The 18498-nt window shown below is 43.6% G+C and overlaps 1 protein-coding gene across 1 annotated transcript in view; it reads left to right on the top strand.

The window, feature by feature from the left end:
• The first annotated feature begins 769 nt into the window (after positions 1–769).
• Positions 770–18498, top strand: part of LOC117264108 (hippocalcin-like protein 1) — a 63621-nt gene continuing 45892 nt past the window's right edge. Inside the window, exon 1 of the mRNA XM_033637930.2 lies at positions 770–1280. The gene's annotated coding sequence lies outside the window, so the exon portion shown is untranslated. The remainder of the gene's footprint in view (positions 1281–18498) is intronic.

Below are 18498 nucleotides of genomic sequence, written 5' to 3'. Positions count from 1 at the left end.
TGGTCTAAAAAATGGTGAAAACCCCTGCGTTAGAGTAAGTAAGAGCCATCTGAGATGTGGTAAACAAAGAGACAAACCAAAAAAAGAAAAGACGAAGAAATAGAGACTGAAATTTGCCAGTTTGCACGTATGGTATTTCATTTGTTATTTTTCATTAGCAATGCTGATTATGTGTGTTGATTTCTTGTTGGTGCTTGTTCTTGTTTGTATTCATTTATAAATAAATATAAAATATAATGATAATAATGAGCTAGACGTCTAGCTCATTATTGGTTAATTTTCTCTTTACTTATTTTGCAGATTTTTCTGAGAATTTAAGAGCCTAGAGATTTTTTTTTACATTACAGCTCAACAAAATTCATACTCATATGTGTTATCCAATTATATATTATTCCACTTCTGTGCCGTTTTGTCGGGCGGAAGATGATGAAGATCATGAAATAATTTCCCAACTCCATTAAGACACTAATCCTATTGGGGTGCTCTAGCAAAACCACAATGGTTGTCTGTAGAAATGCAATAGTGCACAATAATCACAGATTGTTTTCTACCGACTAAATCCGGAATTTTATATTTTATATCAACATTTATATGCGTGTTTGTGGCCCCGATTATATCTATCACTAAGAGCAAAAATGTGGCGCAGGAAATTATATTATACACACAGCATGGTGCGCCATCATTCTGTGTTGTGACACACACATCTATCTGTTTTACTGGGAGAGAGAGAGGAGAAGGAGAGATGGAGAGGGGAGGAAAGAAGGAGGAGGGCTGTGCGCAACGTCGGTGCCAATAGGCGCAGCGCTGTCTAATTAAACCCCCACCACGTAATCTCAACGAAACCATCCCCCCGTTTAAATCCACTCCACCGGCGCTCACCACTTAAACACACTGTCCTCCGCTGCCATCCCGTCCCGACCGGCCCCTGGAGGAGAGGAACCGCCAGCAGCAGCAGCTCCGCATCGCAGCACCATCACTGCTGCCTCTCGCCTGCACGGTAACATGGTTTGCAGGGCTCGGCTGCTGTAGCCAAGGGCCACTTAGTCAGTCACTCAGCTAGTCAGTCGGCGTGTGTGGATGTGTGTGAGTGTGCACTAAGAAGCAGCAGTAGTAAGCAGACGGAGATCCAGCAGCGCTGTACAGCAGGAGCACCGGAGGAAAGCGTCCGGAGCGAGCCGAGCATCCCTGCATCTCCACCCGGCTGTCCTGCACACCGGCCCCGCTGAACCGGAGCAGGGACACCCCTCTCCCCACCACAGACACCACCTCGGCTCCATCGGGTAAGACAGAGGGTCGACATTACATCGCAGATGTTTAGCCTTCCTAAAATATTATTTCCTGTAATGCCACCGCTGGTGATGATAATTTAGGAACAGCGACGCAGGCGCTTTTGTTTCCCCGCGGAAACGGTGCATATCACGGCTGTGTGGTGACAATAACCAGCGAGTGTAGCCTAGCCGAGAGTATCTGACCTGAAAACATTCCCGTAGATCCCCTGCAGTTTGTCTCATCGCATCGGGACAGATGTTTTGCAAATGTGCATTCCACATCATCATCATCATCATCGGAGTGCTTTCATCGAATTAATCACTAAAATAAAAATCCTCTTTTGTGCAGCCAATAGGATGACAGCGGCATCGGCCTGCCATTTTTATGAATGATCTTAACGCGGGACAGGAGGCACGGATGGATGCGCATGGTGGTGCTCTGGATCTTCCAGCACTGCTTCTCTGTCTCACAGCCATGAGGTGCACTTACCTCCCTGAGAGAGGCAGACAGGAAGAAAAGGGGGAGATAGGAAGAGATTGAGTTGCATCCTCTTAGCTGCTGCCTTATCTGCCATACTCATACTTACAGGGCTTTATTATTCTTGTTGGGACTGCAGGGTGTGTGTGTAATTATTACACTGACTATCTTCTCATATAGCAACATTATAGAGGGACATTACAGACAATCTGTTGAATTGCAGAGAGCTTTCAATCAAGTATCACCCTTTGCCACCTTTGCCGTCTCTTTACCTGAAATCACTTGAGTGAAATGAGGCACAAAGTTATTTTCTCCACTCCCAGGTTAGGGATCTTAAATCAGGCTGTCTCACTGCTTTATAATAGGTTTATAACAGCCTTACCACCCATCCAGTGTGGTCATAATGCAGCTTATCGTCTGCTCCATTAGCCTGAGTCCTCCTATAGCTGCAATCTCTGCATCTCATGTATCCTGTAAAATGTGATTTGATCCATATTGGAAATCTCCATCGCTGTGGACTAGATCAATAGAATAAAAGGCAGGGACCTGGTGGCCCTCGATGTATATAATCTCTAATAACCATCTGTCACCTACAGGACTTCTGCTCTCCTCTTCGTTGAGATAGCAGGCCCGTTTATGGCTGATTCAGACTCGGGCTATGACACATTCACAGCTACATATTCTTTCTTAAATGCCACCCAGCTGCTGCACGCTGTGCGTATAATCCTTTCAGATTTAACTGGTTCCCGTCAGACTTGGTGTAAAGCACAAAGACGGGAAATGTTGTGCAGAAAGTCAGAAAGTCACCCAATCTATCCACTCAGGGATATTCAAAGGAGTCACATGAGCAGCAGTTGTTGGTGGAAAGGCACTGTAGCTGTCATTTAGGGAGGGTAATAACGAAAAGAGTGATGAGAGGTCTGATAATGTGACCGTCATTGGGTGTGACCCCGGGTTAATGAGAGTGTGGTGGAGCAGCATGAACAAATTGACTTATATTTGGGTATCATGTCTTGAGGAAATCGGCTCCACTCAGTTTGCTCGGGATGTGGGACAGGCCCGATTCTGCTGCTGCTGCTGCTGATATTTTGGTTGGGCAGCGTTTAGCCTGCATGTGCTAATGCTAGTCTTGTTACATAAGAAGATAAATGTGCGCTGGAGTGCTACTCTCTCTCTCTTGCCTGCACACACGCACACTCATAACTTGTATACACAGAGGTTTTAACCCTAAGGCGTTGAGCACCGAACAAATGATAGATGTCGTAGTCAAGGTGTGTTTCAACGAGGCAGGTGCTGTGCGGAGGGAAAAGGAAACAGTTTCATTATTATCCCTCCTCAATGGCTCTTTCATGCATGGCTCTCCTTCTTTATGTATTCTATATCGCAGGCTCTCACAGAACAACCGATGTAGTGTTGCTCTTATAGGTGACCTTGCTCTCGCACAACGCTGCTAGAAATTCTAGAAAGACAAGATGTCCCTGACTGCATGTATGCATGGAATTTATAGGTCCATGACCTGAAAGTCACTTTGTGTTAAGGTTTCCGTCTTGCCATGTGAGCACAGGTCAGTGTTGGATCATGGGATAGAAACACACAGGCTCGGCCACTCGGAGCTTTCATTCTTTCATCCAGAGAGACAAGTAAAACCTTTGAATGCCCCTGATGTTCGGAGACCTCAGTGGAGCTGGAGAACCTCCAGGCCTTGAGTCGGGTTAACATCTCCCCGCAGAGGTCTGCTGTTTGTACAGCCCCTGGCACCATGATGGATGTGGAAGGCCAGTGGAATTTTCTCAAAGGACAACTCTTGAGGGCTTTATGGGAAAAAAAAGAGCATAATCATTAAAAGCATAGCAAAGAAATGGACAGAAAGGCTCCATGTAAAATGGCTTTTTGGTCTGGCAGTAACACAATAATGGGAGGAAATTGTTGTTTATTCTTTATGAGTTATGTTACATATCGTCTTTAGTAATCTTGTTAATAGTAATTAGCAAATACCACTTCCCCATGAGCCATTATCACCATTATGTTATGCTATTAGGCAGAGGTTTGGACTTGAGTCACATGACTTGGACTCAAGTCAGAGTAGAGTTACAATTTCAGTGACTTTAAACTTGACTCAGGAATTGCCTGTCTTGACTTGGGACCTGGCTTGGAACTTGCCTGTCATGACCTTATACTCATGCCTGTTTTGACTTTGGACTCCACTCAAAACTTGTCTGTCTTGACCTGAGACTTGACTTGGGACTTGCCTGCTGTGACTTTGGACTTGACTTGGGACTTGTCTGTGTTGACCTGGGACTTGACTCAGGACTTGCCTGCCTTGACTTGGGACCTGGCTTGGGACTTGCCCATCATGACCTTATACTTCACTTGGGATGTGCCTGTTTTGACTTTGGACTCGACTCAAAACTTGTCTCTTTTGACCTGAGACTTGACTTGGGACTGGCCCGTTGTGACTTTGGACTTGACATGGGACTTGTCTGTGTTGACCTGGGACTTGACTCAGGACTTGCCCATCTTGACTTGGGACCTGGCTTGGGACTTGCCAGTCATGACCTTATACTTGACTTGACGTTTGCCTGTCTTGACTTTGGACTCGACTCAAAACTTGTCTGTCTTGACCTGAGACTTGACTTGGAACTTGCCCGTTGTGACTTTGGACTTGACTTGGGACCTGTCTGTGTTGACCTGGGACTTGACTCAGGACTTGCCTGTCTTGACTTGGGACCTGGCTTGGGACTTGCCCGTCATGACCTTATACTTCACTTGGGATGCGCCTGTTTTGACTTTGGACTCGACTCAAAACTTGTCTATCTTGACCTGAGACTTGACTTGGGACTTGCCCGTTGTGACTTTGGACTTGACTTGGGACTTGTCTGTGTTGACCTGGGACTTGACTCAGGACTTGCCTGCCTTGACTTGGGACCTGGCTTGGGACTTGCCCATCATGACCTTATACTTCACTTGGGATGTGCCTGTTTTGACTTTGGACTCGACTCAAAACTTGTCTCTTTTGACCTGAGACTTGACTTGGGACTGGCCCGTTGTGACTTTGGACTTGACATGGGACTTGTCTGTGTTGACCTGGGACTTGACTCAGGACTTGCCCATCTTGACTTGGGACCTGGCTTGGGACTTGCCAGTCATGACCTTATACTTGACTTGACGTTTGCCTGTCTTGACTTTGGACTCGACTCAAAACTTGTCTGTCTTGACCTGAGACTTGACTTGGAACTTGCCCGTTGTGACTTTGGACTTGACTTGGGACCTGTCTGTGTTGACCTGGGACTTGACTCAGGACTTGCCTGTCTTGACTTGGGACCTGGCTTGGGACTTGCCCGTCATGACCTTATACTTCACTTGGGATGCGCCTGTTTTGACTTTGGACTCGACTCAAAACTTGTCTATCTTGACCTGAGACTTGACTTGGGACTTGCCCGTTGTGACTTTGGACTTGACTTGGGACCTGTCTGTGTTGAGCTGGGACTTGACTCAGGACTTGCCTGTCTTGACTTAGAACCTGGCTTGGGACTTGCCCGTCATGACCTTATTCTTCACTTGGGATTTGCCTGTTTTGACTTTGGACTCGACTCAAAACTTGACCTGAGACTTGACCTGGGATTTGACTCAGGACTTGTCTGCAGTGACTCTGGACTTGACTCAGGTATAATGTGTCATGAGTTTGGACTTCACTCTAGATTTCTCCTGTCGTCAACTTTGGTTTGTTTTTAGGCCTGAGAACTTTAAAATCTGAGGTATTTAATAGAAAAATAAGCACAAAAAAGCATTCAGAGCTATTAATTAAAAGTTTAACACATAAAAACATTTTTGTATATTAGGACTTGTGGCTTTTGTCAGATCAGATTTTTCATTGTGACATTACCTTGTTCCAAATGAGCCCCGCTCACTTTACACCGGTCAGAAAACCACTGACAAAAACAGAAACACACTTGTGAATTTTGAAGCTTAAGGCGACAACAAGTGTCTAATTGAGGCTACAGAGTGCCATCACAATGAACACGGCTTTACAGCCTTGATGTGGTGTTGATGTTAAAGTCATGTGACAGTATTGTAGTTCATTAATAACCTAACGTTAGCGTTTTACTCCTGGCGATTGCATTTAGGTTTCCATACACATAAAAGTGGTGTTCATTTGTGAAGATAATCTTGCGTGTAAGTCCACAAACTTTTCTTTGTGATAGAGTTTATGTCCTGCAGTAATCCAAAGTCCAACTTAAAAAAAATTCCATAGGGCTTTTGTTGTTCACTCAACAAAAGCCGTATGGGATTTTTTATGGGAAATACAATGACAGTATTTTTCGGGTCAGCCAACAAAAACGTCATCCCTTCACTACTCTGCACGGCAGATAAAAAAAAGAAGGAAGGAAGGTTTTTTTGTTTAGGTGTGAAGGCTTTTTGTTGTTCCAGCAGGTATGCGGCCTGTTTCCCAATGCAGTTTCTCAGGCCTGAGCCAAAAGTGTATGTGCCTAGGACACAGTTGCATGTTACGTCTTTATTATGAAACTAGTGAGAATTAGAATCACTCTGAAGAGAACATCCCATGTGTTCATGCTTTGTAAGCCTCTCTATGTGGCTGTGTTTTCATATGTAGGGAAGTAGGATGAGTGGGACGTGGCCTGCATGGGTGGACACGGAGTCTGTGTTTCCCATGCGCGCTGCCGACCCCATAATCTGCCCTGATCCTACTGGGAGGGGCGTCTCCTGCCCGTCAGACATCCAGTCTGATAAAGTCTGAGATAAGGCCGAGAGAGAAGCTGCTCTGCTGGAGGTAGACAGGGCCTGAACCAAAGATGTTACCAATCAATCCCAATGTGACGCTCCGTGTAGCTTAGAGCACAGCCAGTGATGAGTTTGGTCCTTGTTAGAGCATCCGCAGTCTATGAGGCAACCTGGGAGGATGGATTGTTGCTGCTCTGCCTTTTGTGAGTGAACAGCAGTTGCTTGCTTTTGAATGGGTAGAAATAAATCAGATATGGAGCTCAAGCAACATGATTGTTCAAATCCCTCATTGTAGGGGGGGCTACCTGCACTGTCTCCAGTGAATCCAATCAAACGACACTGGTCTGGAATAATTTGACAGAACTGGTTTGTGATTGCTCCTTTTGTCTTCTAATAAAAGCATAAAAAACAAATTAAGTAGGAACAGGAAAATACCACAAAAGAGAACATGAAGTGCCAAAGAAAGGGCCTCCTACCAGTGGGACGTGCCCAGAACACACCTAATGGGAGGTGTCTGGGGGCCATCCTGATCCGAACTACCTCAACTGACCCCTTTCAACTCGGAGGAGCAGTTGCTCTACTCCAAGCTCCCCCCAGATGTCTGAGCTCCTTACCCTATCTCTAAGGCTGAGCCCAGCCTCCCCACAGATGAAACTCATTGCGGCCGCTTTTATTTGCGATCTCATTCTTTCGGACACTACCCAGAGCTCATGACCATAGGTGAGGGTTGCGACGTGAACGGAGAAGTAAATTGAAAGCATCGCTTCTGGCTCAGCTCCCTCTTCACCATGACGGTCTGACACAGTGCCCACATCACTGCAGACGCTGCACCAAACCGCCGATCTAACAGAGCTAACAGTGATGCTAAAGGGGGTGTGCAGCTCAAAATTGAGTGCTTACTCACCGCAAAGTTTCCATAGCAACGTTTTGGGGTGTGGACAGCGGTGCAAGCACTAATCGCTGAAGCATCAGCGCCACTAACTAGTTTTCAATGGGCTTGGTAGGCAGGCAAAATTAACCTACCGATAGACATGTGTAACTGGTCAAAAATATTCTCGGTGGTTAACCGATTGACGGTTAAACATTGACATCTGTAGTCTGACAGCATGGTAAAGCAGTGAAAATATTCTCTATATAGTGTCCACTCAGGTGGCTATAGATTTTCTTGGGTGATTAAATTGTGTTTTTCTGCTGCAGAGCACGGCTTACCTGCCATAGTGGTTCTTATTTTCTGCTTCTTCAACTGGGAGGGGGGCATGCCGACTGACATCCACTGTATGTAATACACTGACCATAGAGCAGTACCTCATACATCCCCACTTTGAAACATCTGGACAATCCCTTTAAGTAGCTAATGAAAAAAGAAAAATTACATGAAAAGGCGTAAGGAAATTAATTTCTTGTGGAGATTTTAAATAAATGACAGTAATTTTGCCCGTTCACCTCCTCTTCTCGCCTCTCCTTTCCTCTCCTCTAGCCATTAGGAGGCTGAAAGGGCAGCCAATTACTCCCAGTGCTCGGTATGTGGTTGAGCTAATGAAGCCAGAGGGGGAAAAAGTGTGTGAAGGAGTGTGTGTGTGTGCCCTTTAGCATAAAAGGGCCAACAGCTCTCAACTGATAAGGCGTGGTGGAGAACACACACTTGCTGCACACTCCACCGATAACTCTGTTGAGATCGTATCTCAAAGCAGCCTCCTCCTCTTTGCCTCTGTCCGTCCTACTCCTCTACCACATATCACTTCTCCCCGACCACAAGAATATTTCTGTTCTTATGTCTTGACGTCATTTTTCTGTGCATCGCTCCCACTCTTTGTTCAGCATGTGTTTCAGTTCATCTTGAATCTTTCTCTCCATTTCAAAAAGCTTAAGTGTGAAGGGACAAATAGTTTAATTAGTCCCTTTAGACTGCAAATCTGTACAGTAGCCATAACAAGAATATTTTCTGTTGTTGAGGCTCTCCCCCGACTCTCCTCAATGGATTCTGTCTTGATTTAGATACCTCCCTTATGCCTTTCAAACACAGTTGTACTCAGGGCGACCCGCAGCAGTAGTTCCCTTTGTTTGTTATTTTGCTTTGTTGTTCCTTCGTCTGTTTGTTTGATACTCCCTGCGTGGACAAGGGGGATTTATCCGTCCTGTTGTCTGATCCATTGTCATCGTACTATCATGAGGGTCACAAGCTTTTTTCTCATGATACGGGTCTTTTTTACGGCCCTGTTTGGCCTGCAGAAGTTTGACCACACTCAAATACAGCCAAGAATTTCTCATTCAGTGCTGTAATTCTGGCATGATGGCAACACAGCAACACACTGTTATATGCTGGCAATTTTTTTTAAGGAAGACCATGGGAAGTACCCCTGGAGAACCAGGACCAAGGAGGGGAGGAGTGGCCCAGAGACTACGCAGTGCACATACAGTCTTTAAGGAATAGGATGGAGGGACCGACGTGCTGTCGCTTGAGATTTGGACCCTCCAACGTGATCTTACAGAAATATGTTAAATGACCACGACCACTTAACATCTCATTATTTGGTGTGTGAAAAAGATTGCGGTTTCTGTTAAAAGGACTATGACTGTTACGTACTGGGCAGCACGGTTGGATTTATGCACCAAAACTACTGGGATAGGTTTAGCAAGCGGTTGTATTTTTGGTTATAAAAGAATGATGTATTTTACATAGAGGACATAAGTACATCGTAAAGTGATGTAAATACACCATGTAAATATGCCATGTAACTTAACTACATACAGTCAGGTCCATAATTATTTGGACAATGATACAGTTGTCATCATTTTGGCTCTGTACACCACCACAATGGGTTTTAAATGAAACAATGAATACCTGCTTAAAGTGCAGACTCTCAGCTTTCATTTAAGGCTTTTTTCAAAAATGTAGTATGAACCGTGTAGGAATTACAACCATTTCTTCACACAGTCCCCCGACTTTAAGGGCTCATAAGTATTTGGACAAACTAACATAATCATCAATTAAACAGTCAGTTTTAATACTTGGTTGCAAATCCTTTACAGTCAATGACTGCCTGAAGTGTTGGACACATAGGCATCATCAGATGCTGGGTTTCTTCCCTGGTGATGCTCTGCCAGCCCTTTACTGCAGCCGTCTGCACTTCCTGCTTGTGTTTTGGGTGTTTTGCCCTCAGTTTTGGCTTCAGCAAGAGAAACGCATGCTTAATTGGATTCAGGTCAGATGATATGACTTGGCCATTGCACAACATTCCACTTCTTTGCCTTAAAAATGTCTTTGGTTGCTTTTGCAGTATGCTTCAGGTCAATGTCCATCTGCACTGTGAAGCATCGTCCAATGAGTTTTGAAGCATTTGGTTGAATCTGAGCAGATAATGGTGCCCCAAACACTTCAGCTTTCATCCTGCTGCTCTTGTAAGCAAGACAAGACTTCACTAGAATAAATACAGAGGGTTTATCACAAGATGCAAACCATTGGTTAGCCTGGGGAAAACTGGGAAAACTGGGCACCTCGGATCAACTCGCCAATCCGGCTCTGTGTGTCTAAACGCTCGCAGCTTGCCGGCAAAATGGCCCAACATTCACTGAAAATCTGGCAGTGTAAAAGGGACTCATGATATCTGATGAATTAGCACCCCACAAATGGCGTTAGTGCTTAACGTAAAGTTACGTAGGTTAGGTTCAGGAAAAGAAATATGCTGATGACATACCTTCAGATAACTCAAAGTTCACATGGTTTTACACATGGCATGAACACCTCAGACCTGGGTGAAAGTCCTATGTTTGTTTGACTCATCCCCATCCCGACCTCTTCCATACGCAGAGCTTGTCGCTCTTGATACTTCCTATGGGATCCAACATTAACCACCGCCCACTGTGTGCCATCATTGTCCATCGTGTGTCCACCACAACAAAGAATCCTAACTGACTCTCCACTGGCACTGTTTCTGTGGAGCCGGCACATCATTTTAACACATTTGTGCCACCACCACATAATGTGATGTTTCACGTATTTCTGTGAGACCAGGTTGTGTTGTTCAGCTCTCTGCCCTTTTTATCTGCCAGGAGAATTTCCACAGTCATTTCTCATGGTTTATTATACCCACCCCAAATCAAACTTAGACAATGCATCAGTCACCATTAGAGTAATGCAGAGTTTGCAGTATCCTCTGATGCAGCTAACCTTATTATGGGGGATTTTAATCGCTGCTCTAATTCCCTTAGTCATTTTCTTCAGTACGTTACCTGCCCTATGAGACATGGCGAGGTGCTAGACCTTTGTTACGGGACCATCAGGGGAGCCTACAAATCTTATTGCGAAGCTCCTCTTGGCACCCCCGATCATAACGCTGTTCATTTAGTTCTGGTCTGTCAGCCAACTGAGGAGAGAAACAACTGGGACCTGAGGATTGTTTTTAGAAATTGATTTGGATTGACAAACTGGAGCATTTTTAAAGAATCCTTTTCATACATGCATGCATACATTGTCATGTTACATTACCTATTGTGAAAATATGGTCTTACAAAACATGTACATCTCTCTTCTAATAAACCTTGGATTATTAGATCCCTCACTATGCAGGATTTCCCTGAAAAACAATGTCTAGACTCATACAAAATTTATCCCTCTCAGTCATCACTTAAGACCCACTAGATTTGTGTAGTGGTGATTTATCTGCAGAGACTCTGCCCACTTCAGTGAGATCGGGACCTTTGTGAAAAGGTAGCGTCCAGGTACCAGACCATGCATCCAAGACAGAGCTACAAAAATTGCAGACACATCGCCAATTGCACAAATACAGTTAGGCAAAACACCAAATGGACAAAGTTTGCTCCCAAACAAAAACAAAGAATAACTGCCAATTTCATCTTAGCATACCTTTAAACAATGATGAGATCAGAAGAAACTAACCTTTTATGAGGGAGACAGCACAATGTGGAAGGTAAAGTAAGAGATGATTCCAGAAAAGGCATCAGATCATAAGTTCTGATACGTCTGACGCCGAACTGTCAAATGAAATTGTATCTAAGGTTTGATGCACACGATTTTAATCATGAACTCTCTTAGAGCTGAGGCAGGGTAGAGGGCTGATTGATGAAGCCGCAGTGCGTAAATCTTTCAATCTTATCAAAGGAGAGGAAGAGTCCTGGGGGGTGAACTCCCGACAAGCTGTGCTACACAACTAAATGTCATTTCATCTCTCAGTCTTTGGAACTGCAGAAGGTCGCTAGACTCCTTAATGTGGTTCCAGTCGTCATATCTCCAAAGTCATTAAACGATTACCTCGCTTGTCATGAAAAATATTTAAGAGGGAGTTTAGCCATGACACAGGAAAGTCTGGAGCCCCTCCAGTTAGCTTATAAGGCAAGGAGGGAGGGTGAAGATGCATAACGACCCTGCTAAATCTTATTTTGAGGCATCTGGAAAGAAACAAAAAACAGGGTTGCTCTTCACTGATGAATTGTTTTCAGTCACACATGCACACACATAGGCTGCTGTCATTTAGAACGAGGGTTTTAATTCTGTTTGTTGGTTAATTGATTTTTTGTCAGGGAGCAGAGAGAGACTTTGAGTGAATGGTTCTCTGTCTAGTACACTCTCATCTTCCTGCTCAGGGCAATCCTGTCTCCGAGGAATTATGTTTGTATATTACTGAAATGCTTTCATAATTAAGTTGTGGTGACAATTTAATCGCTGCCTTGACTGTGTCCAGAGACAGCGTTACTTTGAATTAATGAAACAATACATTTATGTAGTAATGGATTTGCAAGGAGTTGGTCGGAGCTGATGGTGGACACACAAAGATCAGGTCTAGGGGCTCATGTCCACACAACAACAGCAACAAAAGCACTTATGTTAGGGTCAGGGAAAGATTGTGATTTTGGTTAAAGGGATGCTTTGCCAATTTTCAACCAGCTTTGTACCATAACATGATGGTAGTATGTGTAAATGAATGATGTTAAACTTCCCTCCCAGTGCACAGATCTCTGCTCAATGCCACAGATGCCACTACAGATTGTACCTCTTCATTTTTGTACGCCTACAATGCATATGTAAAGAGAACTGGGTACATAGTTGGAGGCAGGGCCCCTTTCATTCCTATGAAAGTTGCTCAGTGGCGCCTGAACCTTAAAAAGCTCATTTTCTGTGGTATGAAATTACCCAGATCGTATGTGTTGTGGGGCCCAAAGAGCAAGTGCACTAGAGACTTGCAGCGGCTGAGCACGACTGAGCGGCTAACTTCCAGGTTAGCGCTCTGCTAACTTTAATGGAGATTAAATTATTTAATTGTGCAGCTCCTCTAGACTTTCAAATAGATCAAATCTTTATAGTGAAATGAATCATTTCACGTCGATTGTGATACTGAAATAAATGTATCTACTGATTTATAGACTCCTCTTTCACTATGTAAGTCTGTGGGGAAAAATCTTTATGGGCACCATGGCATCATGTGACATACCTGGATGTTGTGATTCCACATTTGGCCATGATGTAAAATTAGCTTCAAAACATGCTGTTCCCGAGGGCTTGATGCCCGCCACCACCACAGATGCAATGAGTATAGAGGCGGATCTACCTCTCACTTTCTCAAACTGAGAGCAGTCTCAGATCAAACGGTAAAACGAAGCAGCGCTTTGTCTGTTTCTCACTTCAGATGTTTTCAGACACATATTCTAGCTTACTGTTTAACTGCAATACGTGTTTGTCACCAGCCGGCCACCATATTGCTTTCAGACCAGCCGAAACCAACTTGCATTATGTCTCTCACCAGCTGGAGCATTTATTGATCCGGTACGGCACTGTTCATTTTGGTACTGCTAGGTTTTAACCTCCTTTTCTCCATTTTCTTTGGTCATTTAGTACCAATTAACATCCTACAGCCAGTTTTGTGAAAATACCATCTTTCCAGCATGAAATACTTCTTTAAATGTTACCAAAAATGGCAATGAAAAATAAAGCTGTAGTCACTTTGAGTGGATAGTGTATTCTAAGATTGCCTATGTGGCGGAAAACAACTAGAATAAGTTGTCAGTGAACAATTTGTTGATACATCCAGTATCAACATTTTAATTAATTAGCAACATTTCCTTATAATGTTATTAGAAAATGTAATTCGTCCCTTAACAAATGTATTAATACTGCGAAATAGTTGTATAAAAACTAATTTCTAGGAGACAGGGCTGCTCAGGGTCCTTTCCCAACTTTTATTTATCTTGTACACAAACGATTGTGAGACTGTTGTATTATTATATTACATTATAAAGACAGTTATGTTTTAAAGATAGCAACTGACTAATAAGTTGTCGTCAGCCTTCTGCACACAGAAGAACAGAGTCATGGCCCAGTGGTAAGAAGTCCTTCATACAACTGTATATTAAGACCAAAGAGACGAATAGCACACTTATCAGACACAAGTCAGAGCCACACAGAAAACTCAGGTCATCCTACTGCACAGGTTTTACCTCCCTGAGGTGACACAAACAGATACATGAGGTCTTTAATTCCATCAGATATCATCCTTTTAAACAAACTGTGAATTGGCCTGTTACTGCAGTAGCTGTGGATGTAATACGGTGCCTCATGGTTTCAAAGGTTTTCGGGTTGTCTGTCTAAGTCTCAAGAACGCAGTATCTCACGAACGCCTAGAGAGAATTTCCTTAAATTTGGCACAACAATTTTGGCCTTTACTCAAAAATTCTTACACTAATTATAACAAAATTTCACGCATATGTCTGACAGGATAAAATAATGAAGTGCTGACATTTTATATCCAAAAGGTCAAAAGTTAACTTCACTGTGACATCAGATTGTTCAGCAAAAACACTCTTTGTCCATTAGTCAACATCATATCTCAGGAACAGAAGGGGAGACATTTGAAAAGGTGTGTGAAGACGTGTGAAGCGTCCACGCTTTGGAATATTTCTTTGCAGCAACATCCACATTTAAAACACTGTCTACTGTCATGGCTTCATATGAGTCTGGACAGACATGGATGTAAACTGTAACTGCAACTTGACTGGTTTGCAGAGGGAAACAACAGCGAGGCGGTAATTCTAGTTTTTCTTTTGCTGCTTCCTCTGATTAAGCACAGTACAGTACAGTAATGCACTGTATGTATGTCTATGTATGTATTGTATTGATTTTTGTTTTGATTCACTGGTGTGTTCTCCTTGTATTTATTATTATTGACTGCTGTCTGTAGGCTGAATTGGCCCTGTGGGACGTTAAAGCTTTACTCTAGCTCGGAGCAGAATGTGAGGAATTTTATGGAAGAATAACCACCAGCTGTGTCTCTGCCTCTGCCACATAAATATAAACAGAGCTGTGCTTGTTGTGCCTGTATTTTTTTTTTAAATATATGAGAGCAGAGCAGAATTGCCACAGTGAGAGGAGTGAAAGAAAATGTTCCGGGTGAAAAACTATAACCTGTTTCGTACCATGACAGCATCAATTAAGCTCAGCGTTTTCGCCCCGCCACCCTCTCGCAGGGCTCTCTGGGCAATAACAGAGGGCCAATCAGAAATAGAAAAATCGATGTGGCGCCGGCTGGCTTGGATGCATTTACAAGCAGCCGTAATGACTGCAGACTCATTTCTCCAGCTGCTGGTGCAATCACATTGCAACCTTTTTCTGTGGAGCTGTGAGCAAAAGAGCGGTATTATTCTGTGGAGTCGGTTCAATTAAATGTGCTGTTTGCCTCTCAGGGCACCGCATGATACTCTTATAACGGGAACCGCTGTAATGCTCGGGCTTTTTTCTCTCCTCTCATTTGACACAGACAGTTGTGAAGATTCTTTTTTACTTTTATTTTGATCAGGAGCTTGCACCATATCTCCGAACAAGCCTTTCTAGTGTTTGATTGTTGTCAGAGGTGCCGCTTCTTCTTACATGAGATCTGAGTGATTAATGGGGGCCGGGGCTGGACAGGGTCCCTGGAACATGCTGGATATTATAGATGTTGACAGTTTTCAGTGCGCCCTCATTTTTAGCAGCGCTCGTGTCAGTGATCAGTGGTGATGTAAAAGTCTTGTGGGGCCAGACGTGCAGCTGTGACTTCCTAATGACAATTAATGAGTGGAAAGAAGCAGTTAGCATGTGTGGTGAAACAGGCAGTTAAATCTTCGACTTTACTAAGTAGCATTATACAACAATTAGTTCCAACTAAGTGCTTCGATTGGACAAGAGGCATTCCATGACTGCTCATATCAGGTCTCCAGGAAGGCAGCTCAGCCTTAGGGTGGATTTATACTTGTGTGTCAGCTCTATGCAGAGCCTACGCTGTAGCCTACACCGCTGTGAGCATTTATACTTGTGTGGTGGTGTGTCTGTGTCACTCTCCAGTTACACCTCCAAAACTGTGGGTGTCTGTGAAGTGCTGTCAAGTTTAGTTGATTCAAAACACACATTAAACACACATTAAACACAGCTTCACTATAACTCGCAGCATTCACAGACAAACACTTGTCTTTATCTGGACACGTTTTCCCCACAAATACAACATGCTAACGTTATTAGCACAAGCTTATGGCATTTTACATTGTATAAATTAACCTAGCAGTTAGCAGAGATTTCCTTTGCTCATATGAAGCCAGGGACAACAGCAACATTTAACAAAAGAAAAGTTACAAAATTCAGCTCCACTACAGCTCACAAGGTTCACTGACAAAACCTTGTGAACATTGAACACTGAGGGAATTATAGTTTCAGCAATGTGCATGTGTGTTATGGACAATTTCTTTACACTGGTCTGAAAGATGACATATTATGGAGGCAAAATAGTCCAAAATTAAGCAATACATGACACCTGTAGTGTCTCCCCTTAACTGTTAATTACCCTTTGAACCGCAAAGATGAACATACTTCCACAAATAACATTTGAGCTAATCATGGATGGTTGTCAGAGGATGATAAAGGGAAGGAAAGAAGCCACTTCACTGCAAACCTCCAGGTGTGCTCATATGATGGGACAATGGGCCCCTGGGCACAGATGTGCAAAAGGCCCCACCACCTCTCCTACATAGGAGCAAGACACACAGACTTTGTGGTGATTTTGCTTCTTTTTTGTGGCTGAATGTTTCTTTAAGGTAATTTTTTGTGTTCCTGTGGTTGTTTTCTGGCTCTTTATAGTCTGTTTGTGTGTCTTCGAGGTAATCTTGTGTATCCTTGTAGTTGATTTGTGTCTCATTACAGTGATTTTGTGTCTCTTTAGGGTCATTTTGTGGTTGTTTACTCATTTTTGTAGTTGTTTTGTGTCTCTTTGCAGCTCCTTTGCATGTCTTTGTGGTCATTTTGAGTCTCTTCCTAGTCGGAACATGTGCAGGTGAAGGCCAGGGGCCCCCCAACACTGTGGGCCCCTGGGCCTGTGCCTAGTAGGATCATTCAGTAATCCATACATGCCCATATGACTAGGGTGACCATATTTTGATTTCCAAAAAAGAGGACACTCGGCCCAGCCACGAGATAGCCTATTTAAATGATACTCACAGTTTACTCAAAGATGCCTTATAATTTTAATATAATTTAAAGTTTATATGTATGGATAGAAAAATCAGTTATATTACAAAATAATCTCTCTCAAAGACAGAAATTCAGATAGGCCCCTATAGATAGGGGACACATACACACACTAGAGTATGGCTACCTGATATGAGCCCGACGGGTCCCGACGGTAGGCCTACCTGACGGGCTCGGGTCGGATTCGGTCAGCTTTCAGTGAAAATGTAGTGTAAAAATAAATAAAATCCTATTGTCTGTCCTGTTTATTGCTTGGGGAGTGTTATTTACGTGACAACACCTGAACACAACACACACACACACACACATTGGCTGTTTGTTTCTACCTCTCCCCTCGCTGGAAGCCTCGGACCTCCTGCTGCCCGCCTCCGCCTTGATGAAACGCTGAAAATTAAATAAAAGAGGGAGACAGGTTTTTTCTATTTTATCTTATTTTGTTATATTTCTCCCTCTCCCCTCGCTGGAAGCCTTGGACCTCCTGCCGCCCGCTCCCGTCTCAAACACGGAGGCCTCCCTCTCCACGGAGCACGCCCGGCCTGTTAAACAGCCTGTAACCATAACAACTGTGTGACACAAACTCAGTGCTTTAGTCATTAAATAATGTCGGGCTCGGTTCGGGTTCGGACATAACAAAACAGAATGACTGTCGGGTTCGGACAGAAATATGCGGCCCGTGCCGCACTCTAACACACACACACACACACACACACACACAAGGAAAACCGGACATTATCATCAATTTATAAACACCCCCCGGACGCCCTGGACAGGATGTGAAAAGTGGACATGTCCGGGCAAAAGAGGACGTTTGGTCAGCCTACATATGACATCAGCCGATCTCACCACATACTGTTTGATCAGTATGTTAAGTCCAAATCAAACATGCCACCAAAGCAACTGTCAGCAGACCCTTAGTTCACTGGTTGCATAATTAATACAAACATACAGATAAATAAACATGACACACAGTAGCTGTCTTGTGCTAACGTGCAGACCTACACAGAATAGCAGGCTAGCGTGCAGGAATGTTTATGTGTTGCTTGACAACAGTCCAGTCTCAGTCTAGTTGCAGAACTATTTATGTTAGTGGAGCCAAATAAATGATTAAATAAACAAACAAATCATAATCTGTTGGCGTGCGGTCCTGTGCCTATGACCGAATCACAGCTATGATGATCAGAACCACAGCATTGCCTCTCCTGTGATATCGCTTAAGTAGCACAATTGAACAATACAAGTCCTGCATTAAAATGGGACTCAAAGGTGTTTTCTTGTAAACAAACAAAAATCAGTGTGTGTGACCCAAACACTGTGTGTGTCCTTGAGGTCGAACAAATATGGTGAATGTATTTCCTTCCTCATAAAACATTTGCAAATATGATTTTTAAAGAATATTTTACACTGCACCGGCGCATTGTTTTGTTTCTTCTACTGCTGCCAGCTGCCACTTAGTGGAACGCTGATGTGTTGACTGTTTGTGCTAAACAATAAGCAGGGAAGAAGGGAACTCA

The sequence above is a fragment of the Epinephelus lanceolatus genome, chromosome 16 (assembly GCF_041903045.1).
Source record: "Epinephelus lanceolatus isolate andai-2023 chromosome 16, ASM4190304v1, whole genome shotgun sequence".
In the NCBI taxonomy this organism is placed as follows: Eukaryota; Metazoa; Chordata; class Actinopteri; order Perciformes; family Serranidae; genus Epinephelus; species Epinephelus lanceolatus.
This window is presented reverse-complemented; position numbering and strand designations above follow the sequence as displayed.